Source organism: Triticum aestivum, chromosome 7D, assembly GCF_018294505.1.
Source record: "Triticum aestivum cultivar Chinese Spring chromosome 7D, IWGSC CS RefSeq v2.1, whole genome shotgun sequence".
Lineage (NCBI taxonomy): Eukaryota > Viridiplantae > Streptophyta > Magnoliopsida > Poales > Poaceae > Triticum > Triticum aestivum.
The window spans coordinates 428593281-428605425 of NC_057814.1; the positions used below are offsets into that span (position 1 = coordinate 428593281).

At 41.9% G+C, this 12145-nt stretch overlaps 1 long non-coding RNA gene across 3 annotated transcripts; it reads right to left on the minus strand.

Moving 5' to 3' along the window:
• Positions 1-1016: 1016 nt before the first annotated feature.
• On the minus strand, positions 1017-7316 carry LOC123168718 (uncharacterized). 3 transcript variants are annotated; one of them, XR_006484476.1, is made up of 7 exons: positions 7013-7316; positions 6707-6901; positions 6491-6574; positions 4576-4637; positions 4128-4476; positions 1644-1716; positions 1017-1145 (listed from the first exon to the last, which is right to left on the minus strand). It is a non-coding gene; the product is annotated as an uncharacterized lncRNA (long non-coding RNA). The 3 variants fall into 3 exon arrangements; XR_006484475.1 differs by lacking the exon at positions 1017-1145 and having other exon boundaries at positions 1218-1716; XR_006484477.1 differs by lacking the exons at positions 1017-1145; positions 1644-1716 and adding an exon at positions 3268-4046.
• Between the last annotated feature and the right edge of the window lie 4829 nt (positions 7317-12145).

A 12145-nucleotide genomic window follows, 5' to 3' on the forward strand; every position in this document is an offset into this window, starting at 1 on the left:
TTAACAGTGGGATAAAGCATGGGATGACAAGTGAAATAAAACAAACCTGGAATAATCCTACTATTCTTGCCAGGCAAATAGGGCAAATACTTGAATTGCCAAGGAAAAAATTCTACAAGGAGTCCAGCTCTGTCTTGGTGACTTTTACATTATGAACCTCTTAGCTTGGTTAGGAGATGAGTGAATGTTTAGTAATAACAAATGCCAATACTTCACTTGTTAAGTCCACGTTGTATGCAAGATGGAAACATGTGTAAACCGAATGAAGTGCGGATTGATTCAGTGGAAGAAATGACGTTATTAGTGCTTGACAGAACACAAGTCAGCTTAAATTTTCTTTTAAAATAGATAAATACGAGTTGGAACAATTTAAAAAAATCAAGCTACTGCTAGACTTGAATAGAAGAAAGTAGTGAAACTAACACCAATAAGTGGTTTTTCCAAATGCTAGTTTTCCTTGAGATGCCATGGTGGTCCAAGTCCCAGCCTAGCAAGCTATTGTGTAAACAAGTTGAACACCACGGTTAGACACATCAATTTACAGATATCACATATAATTAAGGGCCAGTTCTTTTGAGGCTTCTAGCAGCTTATAGTGAAAATAAGTCAGAAGCCCAAAAGAACTCTTTTTTGGCTAAGGGCTTAACTTATTTCCACCTCCCTTTCCTTCACAATGAGAAAACAATGGGGGGAGGGGTGCTTCCCACAGAAGCTCACTTAAAATTGAAGGGGTATGTATATCTCTTCGCCACTGAAGTTCATGAATATTACGTTGAAACTATTACAACATAAGTAGTTTTTGTTGAGCTTCTGCAGGAATACCATATTAAGAGGTACAAAAGAGAGTACATATCAAGCCAATTAGCTAACAGAGTAAAAAAACCAGCATAACATACCTGACTATACTTCCACTGAGACTATTACAAATAAGTACTCCCTCCGTCCCATAATATAAGAGCGTTTTTTACACTAGTGTAGTGTCAAAAACGCTCTTATATTATGGGACGGAGGGAGTAGTATTTTGTTCTTGATCTGCACCAGTAGACCAAATGTATCATGCTGTTGTGTTAGAGAATACCATGTTTTCTATTTTACTCTTTGTTATCTTGCCTTGTGAAATGCAATTCGCCACTTTGTACACATACCTGTTTTGTCCATAAACCAAAAGCATCAAATGACTAACATGAACCGAAAAAGGGGGTTGCAATGAATTAAAAAAATGACAATATTCTGATGAATTAAAAGTTAACATACATGAATATTCATAATGGTAAAACTAAGGCATAGCCTTTCCTGTAGTTAGTACAGGCATATCAAATTGCATGCCAAAAAACCTAACAAGAGGCAGGAACTGGTTACTGTAGACTGAAATCAATCAATGTCACAACACTGCGGATGCCTAAAAACTAATCTACCAATGAATCCGATCTATTTGATCTAAAACAGGAAGAGTGGAGAATGAAAAGAGCAAAAGAATCCGTCGTGGATCTTCTTAGAGGCCTTGTGCAGACGGTACGACACATGGATCACCATGGCCTTCATGTTCCAACAACATCCATCTGGTTTATCTCGTACACCGATGCCAAATAGATCGGCAGGCACAATAGATCAAGAGGATCTGGGTGTAACGAAAGGCGACATACATTGCAGTGTTGATGTACAATTCCTCGAGGTCACTCTTGAGCTCCTGATTGCTTTTTCCAGGTCAAGTAAAGCCTACAGAGATATTAAGCACCACAGGCATGTCAAACCTTGACAAACCCATACAAAAGAGCAGTTCTAGATATAGAAATGAAACACATGAATGGCACAAAGCCAGCGACGTGAGGGACGCAAGATAGACACTCACCTGCGCGACAGTATCCTCGAATTCAGAGGGCTTGACGCCCTTGTCCTTCTAGATCTTGATTAGTGTCGTTACACCAGGTGAGCACTACTAGAAAAAGGCCTGCTAGTGGCGCACCTGTTTTGGCTACTAATGGCGCACTACAGGTGCGCCACTAGCATCACGCCATTAGAATTTTTTACTAATGGCGCACCACAGGTGCGCCATTAGTATCTGGTATACTAATGGCGCACCAGGGAGTGCGCCATTAGTATATCCCATGGTGCGCCATTACTATCTGACTTAGTAATGGCGCACCACATAGAAGTGCGCCATTACTAACAAATTTTTTTAAAAAAAATTTCAGAAATTTTTTTTCATTTTTTTTCTTAATCTCAGGTCACTATGGCTTAATCTCAAGTCAAATCGCACTCCGTGGTCAAACTTTCCGGAAGGTCACCCATCCTCACACTACTCCAGCCCGAGCACGCTTAACTTCGCAGTTCTATCCAACCCCAGCACCAGCTCACTTCACAGGCACTTGTTGATATATCTATCATATCAATCCTATTAAACCTTGTTGATGTCTAGGACTTTGTTCATGTTCATGAATGTGATGAAATTTTGAAATAATATTTCAAACTTCCCGGTCATATTACGTATCATATTTTGAAAAAAAATCCAAAAAAAAAGTTTTTTTGAAACCAATTTTTTTCTGTTACTAGTGGCGCACCTAGCAAATGGTGCGCCACTAGTAAGTTTGAATTTTTTTTCATTCCCCCCCCCCTCTAGTAGATCTTAAAAGCCCCGTATCTTTCGTTCTATTAGGTTTTTTGGGATTTTGAAGATGTTGAACGGGGATCCCCCTGTTCAAATCGTATGTAACTTTTCGAGTAAATGATTTTTCATATAAAAAACTTTTTAATCCGAGTTCGTATGCAAAAGTTATGCCCATTTTACAAATTCCAGAGAGATTTTGCAAATAAAGTCAAAATTCATATTTGTAAATTTTCCCAACAACTAGACCACATATCACATGGGAAACTTATTTTATTTTATTTTTTTGACATTTCCATCATTTTCTTTTATTTTTTCTAAAACTGAAAAGGCGGTCCAGGGGGTGCATTCGCTGGAATTTTTGGGCAAAGTTAGTAATGGCGCACCGTGGGTGTGGTGCGCCATTACTAGTTAATGGCGCACCTAACTAGTAATGGCGCACCACACCCACGGTGCGCCATTACTAACTTTGAAAAAAAATATAAAAAAATTGTTAGTAGTGGCGCATCGAGGGTGTGGTGCGCCATTACTAGTTAAAACTAGTAATGGCACACTAGTTAAAACTAGTAATGGCGCACTGTCCCCTCGGTGCGCCATTACTAGTTTTGAAAAAAAAAATTGTTAGTAGTGGCGCACCGAGGGTGTGGTGCGCTATTACTAGTTAAACTAGTAATGGCGCACTATCCCCTGATGCGCCATTACTAGTTTTGAAAAAAAAAAAAATTTGTTAGTAGTGGCGTACCAACACATGGTGCGCCATTAGTATATAGTAGTGGCGCACCCACATGTGTGGTGCGCCATTAGTGTCCATATTATCTATAGCCCTTTTCCTAGTAGTGGAGATCAAACCCTTCTCTGCATCTTCAATCATCTTGCAAATAGAAGTGCACGCAATCTGGTAAACAAACTACATTCACTATTTGGTTGTCCTTGCAAAAATGTTTGTTGTTTGACATGCATAAAACTGACAATTTTGTATGCCAAAATTTCTTTTGCAAACGAAAAGGTGCTCCAATAGTATGCTCTGAAAATTTCAGTGATATGCTGCACCTGTTGCTCGTGCCATGCTAAAAACTTGTCTCATACTTGACTGAATTATCCATTTAGGATCCATATAAGAGCTCATTACCTTTATTAATTTCCTATTGTTATGGTCATTTAGGTGGTTAAATTCAAGAGACACAAGTGCCTGTAGCTAAGCTTAGAGGGTAATGCATCCAATAAGAGCATAATTTTGACATACAAATTCAAGAAATGAACTAAACAAGTCACAAAAATCTATGTGTAATGCATCTTGTAAGCAGGTAGATAGCTCGCTGCTATTCCTCTTGGTTTAATCTACATTCAGCTCTAATGGATTTGGCTGTCATTCATTCAAAAAATTCTAAGCTATGCATGCATGTGTGATATCAAATAGAGCCACACCTACCACGACATCAAAGTCCTAGAGATAAAAGATCATTAGTATTCCACTTGTACAGATACATTAACTATGAATGGTGTAGATTTAAGATAGTAAACTTACATTCATGAGAATATTGTTGATAAGCTCTGGATAGCTTGGATTCTGACTACCATTCCCAAACGGAATAAACTTAAATGGAACTGGATATTGTAACAAGTTTGCTGCAGCAACAAACACATCAGTACAAAGAAACATAGTATGGGGAAAGTTGACATAAGTGATGGATTCAACAGAATTATATTAGAGTAACTCCATCATAACAAAAAGGGGAAGCAAGATTCTTCAGTGACTTCTAAAGTCTTATGTCACTGCAGCTATTGATCCGCAGTTCTACTGGTCGTTGGCCTGGTTGTTGTTACGCGCCTCACCAAACAATGCTCGCTTGGTAGTGGCTTGTCCATAGATCCTACTATACACATTATTGTTGCTCGTTAGATTAACAGTAGAAGGACAACATGCATGCAAAGGTAATGTCATTGCTTGCTTGCATATTCTGTAAGGTCTATACCTAGCGATGCCTTCTCAGGGGAGTTTTGTTTCTAAGTCATGACCAGCTCCTCCAAAATTGTCCTAAAAACAAAGCGAGCAAATTTTATTATTGCACATATGAGATAACCGAAGGCACCAGACAGAGATTACGAATAGGTAGTGGTGCCCATAGAATAATGGCTAGAACTTGTAAAACTCTGCTTAAAACCACTCATACAGATAACTACATAGACATGCATCGGATAACCACATAGATAGACACCTGACACAACAATCATAGACACCCACACGGTTTATCTATGGGATTAAACCACCATGAGAACAAAAAGCAGAAAAGCAAATTTTTTTGCGGAAATCCTTTTCTGAGCCCGAGCTCATCTGCACCTGTGTTGAATAAAAAAATCAAAACAACTACTAAAAACATTCAAAAAATTCCAATTTTTTTCCCATGGTAGACAATTTGATGCGTGAGGTCCGCCCCAATTTTCAAATCACTTGAGCAACTGAGAAACTCTCGGCAAAAAAGACAAATTCGGGGTATGTAAAACAGTTTACTGTTCACGTACTGTTTTGACCCAATTTGTCTTTTTTGCTGAGAGCTACTCAGATGTTCAAATGAGCTAAAATTTGGAGCGAACCTCACGCAATAAATTGTCTACCATGCGGAAAAAATGTGGAATTTTTTGAATTTTTCTAGTATTTTTTGTAAAAAAAAAATCTGGCCGGGTGCAGATGAGCCCGGGCACCGAATCGCTGCACTCTTTTTTTTGACAAATCTGAACAAAGATTCTGCACACAGGCAGGCTGATCGCATTAATGCATCAGGTCGTAGATTTTTCAGCACAAATCACCACAAGAACCGTGAGCAAGAAAGATTATTTTTTACAAAATTTAAGCATAGATTCTGGACACAGGCAGGCTGGCCGCACAAATGCATTGGCCCATAGATGTTTCAGCAAATACTAAACAAGCGAGGCAACTTAACAGGATGGAGAAACCTAATTTTCTTGGTCCTATCTCTTCTTTCTCAGATATGCAAATATCATGTTCCCTACCATTCCATTTGGAATTTGCTCTCTCTTCCTCTCCACATCCCACTCCCACTACCAAACATGCATCAGAAAACACATAAAGAAGAATGAAGTAGTTTTTCACACGATATGAGAAAAGGTTTGCTGTATTCAGTGTAGTTGTGAACTTGTGATCCTTCATAGGAAAAAGGAAAATAGCTTCAGGTTTTAACCGCTGCAAATTCAGGGTTTAACTGCTCCAAATTCTTAGGTAACAGTCGGTTTTTAGCACACTTTTTCAGGTTTTTAACTTCTGCAAAATATAATATTAACTGTTACAGAAACCAATTTGGAACTTCCTATTTCAATGCATAACTTCTGAGACTAACTGAGACAAAAAAATGTGGATCGAAGAGAAGGGGGGCCAGATCATGGCAGTTAACAAGGTCAACTTAGCATTTAAGAGATGATTATAGAGGAGCTGCAGTAGAGACGATACACTCAAAATTCGTACGCGGTCTCATAGTAGTACGAACTTAATTTTCATGAGCATGTAAAAATGGTTCCTCATCTCAACTGAATTGAACTGAAGAACAGAGGCGGCACTACACGTTCCTCATTTTATACTGAATTTAACTGAAGAACAAAGGTGGCACTACAGGTTCCTCATTTGAACTGAATTTAACTATCGACAAATACACTCAAAGTTCGTACGTTGTCTTGTAGTAGTACTAACTTATTTTTCATGAGCAGCAAGTAAAATGGTTCCTCGTCTAAATAGAATTTAACTCAAGAACAGAGGCGGGTGCTTCTCCTATCTGTTTCTTGTTCTTTTTCTTGGGCGATTAGGCGGGGCAGATTCTTGATTTGATCAGTGAGTTGGTAATCATACAGAGATACTAACAGGGGAAAAAAATTCAAAACCTCTTCCAATAAAGAAACACTCCTCTGAAACTGTGCTCCTCTTGGGATCCAAACCGAATGTAGTCATGGATGGTATAACCTGGTCTACAAAAGAATCAAAGACCTGATACTAGTTATCTTCAGCAGGCACAATTAGCTTACACAAATAAATTAGCATCTGTAAAATCATTTACTTTCTCAATCCTAGATGCAAAATAGAAATAAAGGTTTCTTTACCTTCTCAATCCATCAGGATCTGATCATCCTATGGACTACAGATCCTCATCCAAACTGTAATTTTCTTCCGGTAAGAGGTTGCCCACGACAATTGTTCTGATATTACTTTGTGGATTGTTCTGATGTTACTTTGTGGCTAAACTTAGTGCAACTTCAACCAGCTCCTGAAGTTGGCCTTGCTCCTAGATTGCAGAACTATTATGATAAAACAAAGTGTCAATCATCTCTTATCAGAGACGTAGAGAGACCCAGCGACAAGGGGAAGTAAGAAATTGCCCCAAAAGTAGAGTAAAAACATGCTTCTACCAGATTTCACTGATGCCGAAGAGTATGGCAAGGCCGCATCGCGCCGCCGTCTCCCGCGCGGCAGATCCCACCACCGGCACCTTCTCTGCCAGCTCTGTGCCACTGCCGGCGCTCGCGTGGCTTGGAGATGGAGACGAGGAAGACCTGCTGCGAGCTGGCGTGCCGCTCCTCTCGGACGTGATGGTGGCCGCGGCAGCCACGGCGGCGATGGCGGCGGCGGGTTCCAGATAGCGACGGAGCCGTTGCTGAGCCTGCCAGCGAGGAGGAGGGGGGTCATGCTTGTGACGGGGGTACGTGCCTTCTGGCCTGGATTTTTTGTCCACACGGACCACCTGACCAGATGAATCGACAAAAAGAACTACATGTGCTTCAATTTGACAAAAAAAAAAACCTCAGCGGTGGCGGCAGGCGCGGCAGGCGACACGTGGCACCTGCCGCCACGACAGGAGGCGCCCGGCGAGGGTATAACGTCCCCCACAGTGCGTGGTTGGGCCGGAACGGTCGAGGCGCTGTGGGCCCTGCCACCACCGGGCGAGGCGGCCGGAGCTGGCCCTGCCGCTCCCTGGCCGACACGGCCTGCTGCGCGCGGGCCCAGCAGGTGGGCCATGCCGCCACCCACCAGGCGGCTACTCTTTTTCCCACGCGCCACAGTTACCAGAAGGCGCTGATTCCCACGCGTCGATTCCCACGATTCGTTGTTTTTCTTTCTGCCACAAGTTTCGATGATCTGGAATCGGATTCCCGCCTAAACTTTGTAGTACTAATTCCTACGTAGACGACACTGATTAAAGCAGTGTGTGACTCCCGCTTCCGTCTATTGCTGCAGCCGAAGCGGCAGCACTCAGGCGTGTTGATTTCTATGCGTGTTTTCTTGCCGCACACTCGAGAGTGTTGTTGTTGTTGCGTGTGATGAGACACCACGATGCTGGAATCTGAGGCCGCGGTAGGTGAGTTCTGGCTCGTTCTGCCGACAATACAATGCTCCTCTTCTTTTTAAAGGCACATTCGTGGCTCCGTGCGCATACACTCTCTCTCAAATATCTTTGGTTGCCTTCTCTGCCTCTCTGCTCTCTCTAAGTCTACAAGAATACACAAAAAGAAAAACTTGGTAGCCACTTTCACTCTTGATTTTGGCCGATTTAGAGTTGGATTTCGAAGATGGTGAAGTTGAAGAAAAGATAGATTAAGGTAAGATCTATCCATTTTTGTTGGTTTCGTTCGCATGCATGATGTTTTTTTTCTATTTGATTAGTTCCTAAGTGTGTATTGTCTGTTGTTTTAGGTATTATTTCAGCACTTGGAGGAGTTATTTGGAGTCATTTAGAGCTTCAGGGTAGGATTTGCGTAGCGAAGTGAACTACGAAGTTGAAAATCAAGGTATGAGCTTTGCAATACATGGATTTTTTTTGTGCATGCACGGTGGTAATTAGTTAGTCATTTAGCTCATCATTAGCTATGCGATGTTAGTGCTTAGAGGTTAGGAAAAATTTCAGACGACAGATACAACATTTATACTATTTTTTGAGGAGAGTAGGTTGAAGATGTTGTATCAATGTTAGCTGCGTCCATTAGTATTGACATGCGAAAAGCTCTTAATACGGTAATTAAGAAAAAATTGCACTGTAATTGTTCGTTGCATGTGGTATGTTATTTCATGTGGTATGTTTATTAATAAGTTTATGGTTAGGAAACTGTAGGTCTACTTTGTTATGCCGCAATAATCTAAATTTTATATGTTAAGATTAGGTGCTAATGTACTTAATGATGTATGTAATTAGGTAAAATAATTCATCTTAGTAGCAAACAAGGAGGAGATGACGTGATTGGAGAAATTCTGTTTCCATCTTCGCTGTCCCTTTTGAGGTGATGACCACATACATGCAAGTGCTATTTTCATACTTTTGATAGCAGAAAGAAAAATCTGTGTGTAATATTGATGTTCATGTGATAATAGGTTGACTCCGTTCATATATTACTGGTGACGGATATTTATTTGAACTATTTAGACGCTTAATTGCATTCGCAAGCACATCCATATTGGAGCTAAGGTATAAAATGACGCCGTAATTTTGTTAATATTTCTTATATTGATGTACTGTTGTGAATAATGTGCATGCCGCCGCAAATATTATTAATTGTAAATAAATGATTTTTATCATATGGTATGAAAAACATTATATAAAGCCGGAAGAAATTAAATGTTTTACTCATATGATATTAAAATGTTATTATCGTACTATTATGTTTAGTGGTTGTTTGGATAGCGAGTAATTACCCTCGGTTTTGTCATAACCTGTTGTAAGAAAATTTTGTAGAAAATCATTTTTTACTAATAGTCGTTTTTTCAAAAGCTCAGTTTTTGCATGTTACGAGAACCAATTTAGGATATTTTTGGGGTAGTTAGAGAAAAGCAAACAGAGTTTTAGTTTGTTACGCTCGTAGACGAGTTTGAGAAAAAATAGATCTTTAAATACCCGTAACCAAACAACCCCTTAAAGTCTAAGAAAATGATTCTAAAAATAAACCAAATATTTGTAACGAAAATACGGTTATTATTTTAGTCGTATGATATGTAAATATTGTCATCGTTACTAAATGTTCAGTTACTAATTATTTGAAATGTAAACATGTATGTTGGTTAGGTACTATGGAAAAATTAGTAGTGTACTATGGGAACATCTTACGTGACGGTCCTTTCGGGGTCGATGTGTCCTTCTGCGAGTCGACTACAGTTGTAGTGAGAGACATGGTCAACGTGGGTTACGCAGCAGTTAGAAGGTGCATCCGAGCGGTGTTTTGGCCCAGGGATGCAGGGAAAAAATGACAATGAAGGCCTTCGTCGTTGAAGGAGGAAATGATGGGACAGTTGCCCGTTGGGGTTTGCGGCCTGTCACAGGTGATCAGTCGTGGGGGTCGTACATGAGGTTTGCAAGCAATCCCAATAACTCAATGTATGGTCGGCCGATGGTGTATGTGGAGTTCATTTCAGTCACTGATGTTGCCGGATGCAGTGGCAGGGGTGGTGAGGTCGAGTTGGCCATCACATCAGTCCCTAGCATCGGCCCATCGGAACCGACGGGCGGCCAGCCTGTGTATGACACAGGATATTGGTCTACGGCTGTTGACATGAGCGAACACGTGGAGAGATTGCTGGAGGCGCTAGATGATGATGATCATTCTTCTGCGTCTTCAGAGTCAAGCGAAGAAGAAGATGTTCCTCCTCAGAGGGCGGTCGCGGCGGCACTGCAACCTGGGTTTTTACAGGATATGAGCATCACCAATGAATTTCACTCTACTTCTGGCCTAGGAGCGGGGAGCCTGGAGGTTGGGCAAGTATTCCCAGACAAGAAGTCTGCTTACCAGGCAATGGGTAGCTTTGCAATCGGCATCCCCCGCCAGCATAGAGTGAAGCAGTCTGATAAAACAGAGTTGAAGGTCATATGCATCCACACCGCGAAAGGTTGCCGCGGAAGAGTTCTCGCTAGACTGAAGCCTGGGATATGTCAGTCATGGCATATCACAAAAATAGTGGAGCATACCTGTGAGCAAACTGGGACTCTTTCAAATCACTGCAATGTGATAGCAAGATATGTGGCACAGACGATGGAAATGATTGTGTAGGGAAGTCTCAACATTAGTGTTAGGGCTCTGCAAAAACATGCCGAAGATCAAATTGGCTTCTCTGTCAGCTACAACAAGGCTAGGCGTGCGAAGGAAAATATATTCAAGAACTTGTATGGTACCTATGAGGAGACCTATTCTTATGCCCCAGAATGCTTCATCAGATAGCAAGTGCTAATAGGGGGACTCAAGTTTGGCGGAGAGAACGTCCAAACCCAATGAACCCGGGTGAGCTAATCCTGGACCGCTTATTCTGGGCATTCGCCCAGACTATACAAGCCTTCAGGCACTGTCGCCCGGTATTATCAGTTGATGGTACCTTTCTCACTGAAAGTACAAGGGCACACTATTGGTGGCGATTGCAGCGGATGCAAATAATCAGCTTCTTCCTATTGCATATGCACTGGTCGAGAGCGAGAACAAAGATAGCTGGTTGTGGTCCCTGAGCTACGTGAAGATGGGTGTCGTGAAAGAGTGTGAAGGTGTTTGCATCATCTCTGATCGCAACACTGGATTATTAAGCGCTCTTGACATAATTAAGGCGTCGGAAGAAGAGTGGGGCTGGCCCGATCTAGAGGGAAGGTGGTGCATGAGGCATTTGGCAGCAAACTTTTACTCCAAATTCAAAAACAAGGATTGGTTCAAGTTAGTCAAGAGGATGTGCATGCAAAAAATTGAAGCCAAAATGAATGCGATCTGGGCAGGTATCAATGGTGAGATCGACCGCACAGCCTTGCCGCAGAGAGAAGACCGGAGGGGTCGTAGGATGCCCATAAATTTGAGCAAGTGGATTGGCGAGAATTGCCCTCATTTGGACAAGTGGGCGCAGGCTCACGACACCGCGGCTCGGTATGGAATAATGACCAGCAACATGTCAGGGGTGTACAATGGTGTTCTTAAAGGGGTGCGAGCACTGCCTATCACAACCCTAATTGAAGAAACTTGGAACAGGACCCTGTCATACTTTGCAGACAGGGTCACCGTCGCCAAATCACAAGTTGAATTGAACAAGCCATGGTCCGAGAAGATGCAAAGAGATCTGGACGAGAAAGCAAAGAAGTCCCAAAGTCATGGCTGCAAGAAAGTGGACGCACTTAGAAATAAGTGGGAGGTCAATGTGCGAGCCAAGTACGTTAAGGATCACCACAGAGGATCAAAAAAGCAAGCTGTCACCCTCGGCCCAACGTCCTGTGAGTGCACTTGTAACAAGCCCAAGCTTGAGGGCTACCCTTGCAGTCATGTTCTTCGGGCGGCTGCTGATCAAAAAATCAGTGTCGAGCCATACATATCGCCATACTTCAACATGTACAATCTGTACAACACTTGGAACGGTGAGTTCTAGGCTTGGGGCATTGATATGAACTACAAAATGTCGTGGCCAGATGGGCCGAAATGGGTTCCGAACGCCGACTTGATGAGAACCGCAAAGGGACGACGTCAGTCTAGGCGTCATCGCAATGACATGGACCATAGCCAGATGGGAGAACCAAGGCGATGCCGCGTTTGCAGGTG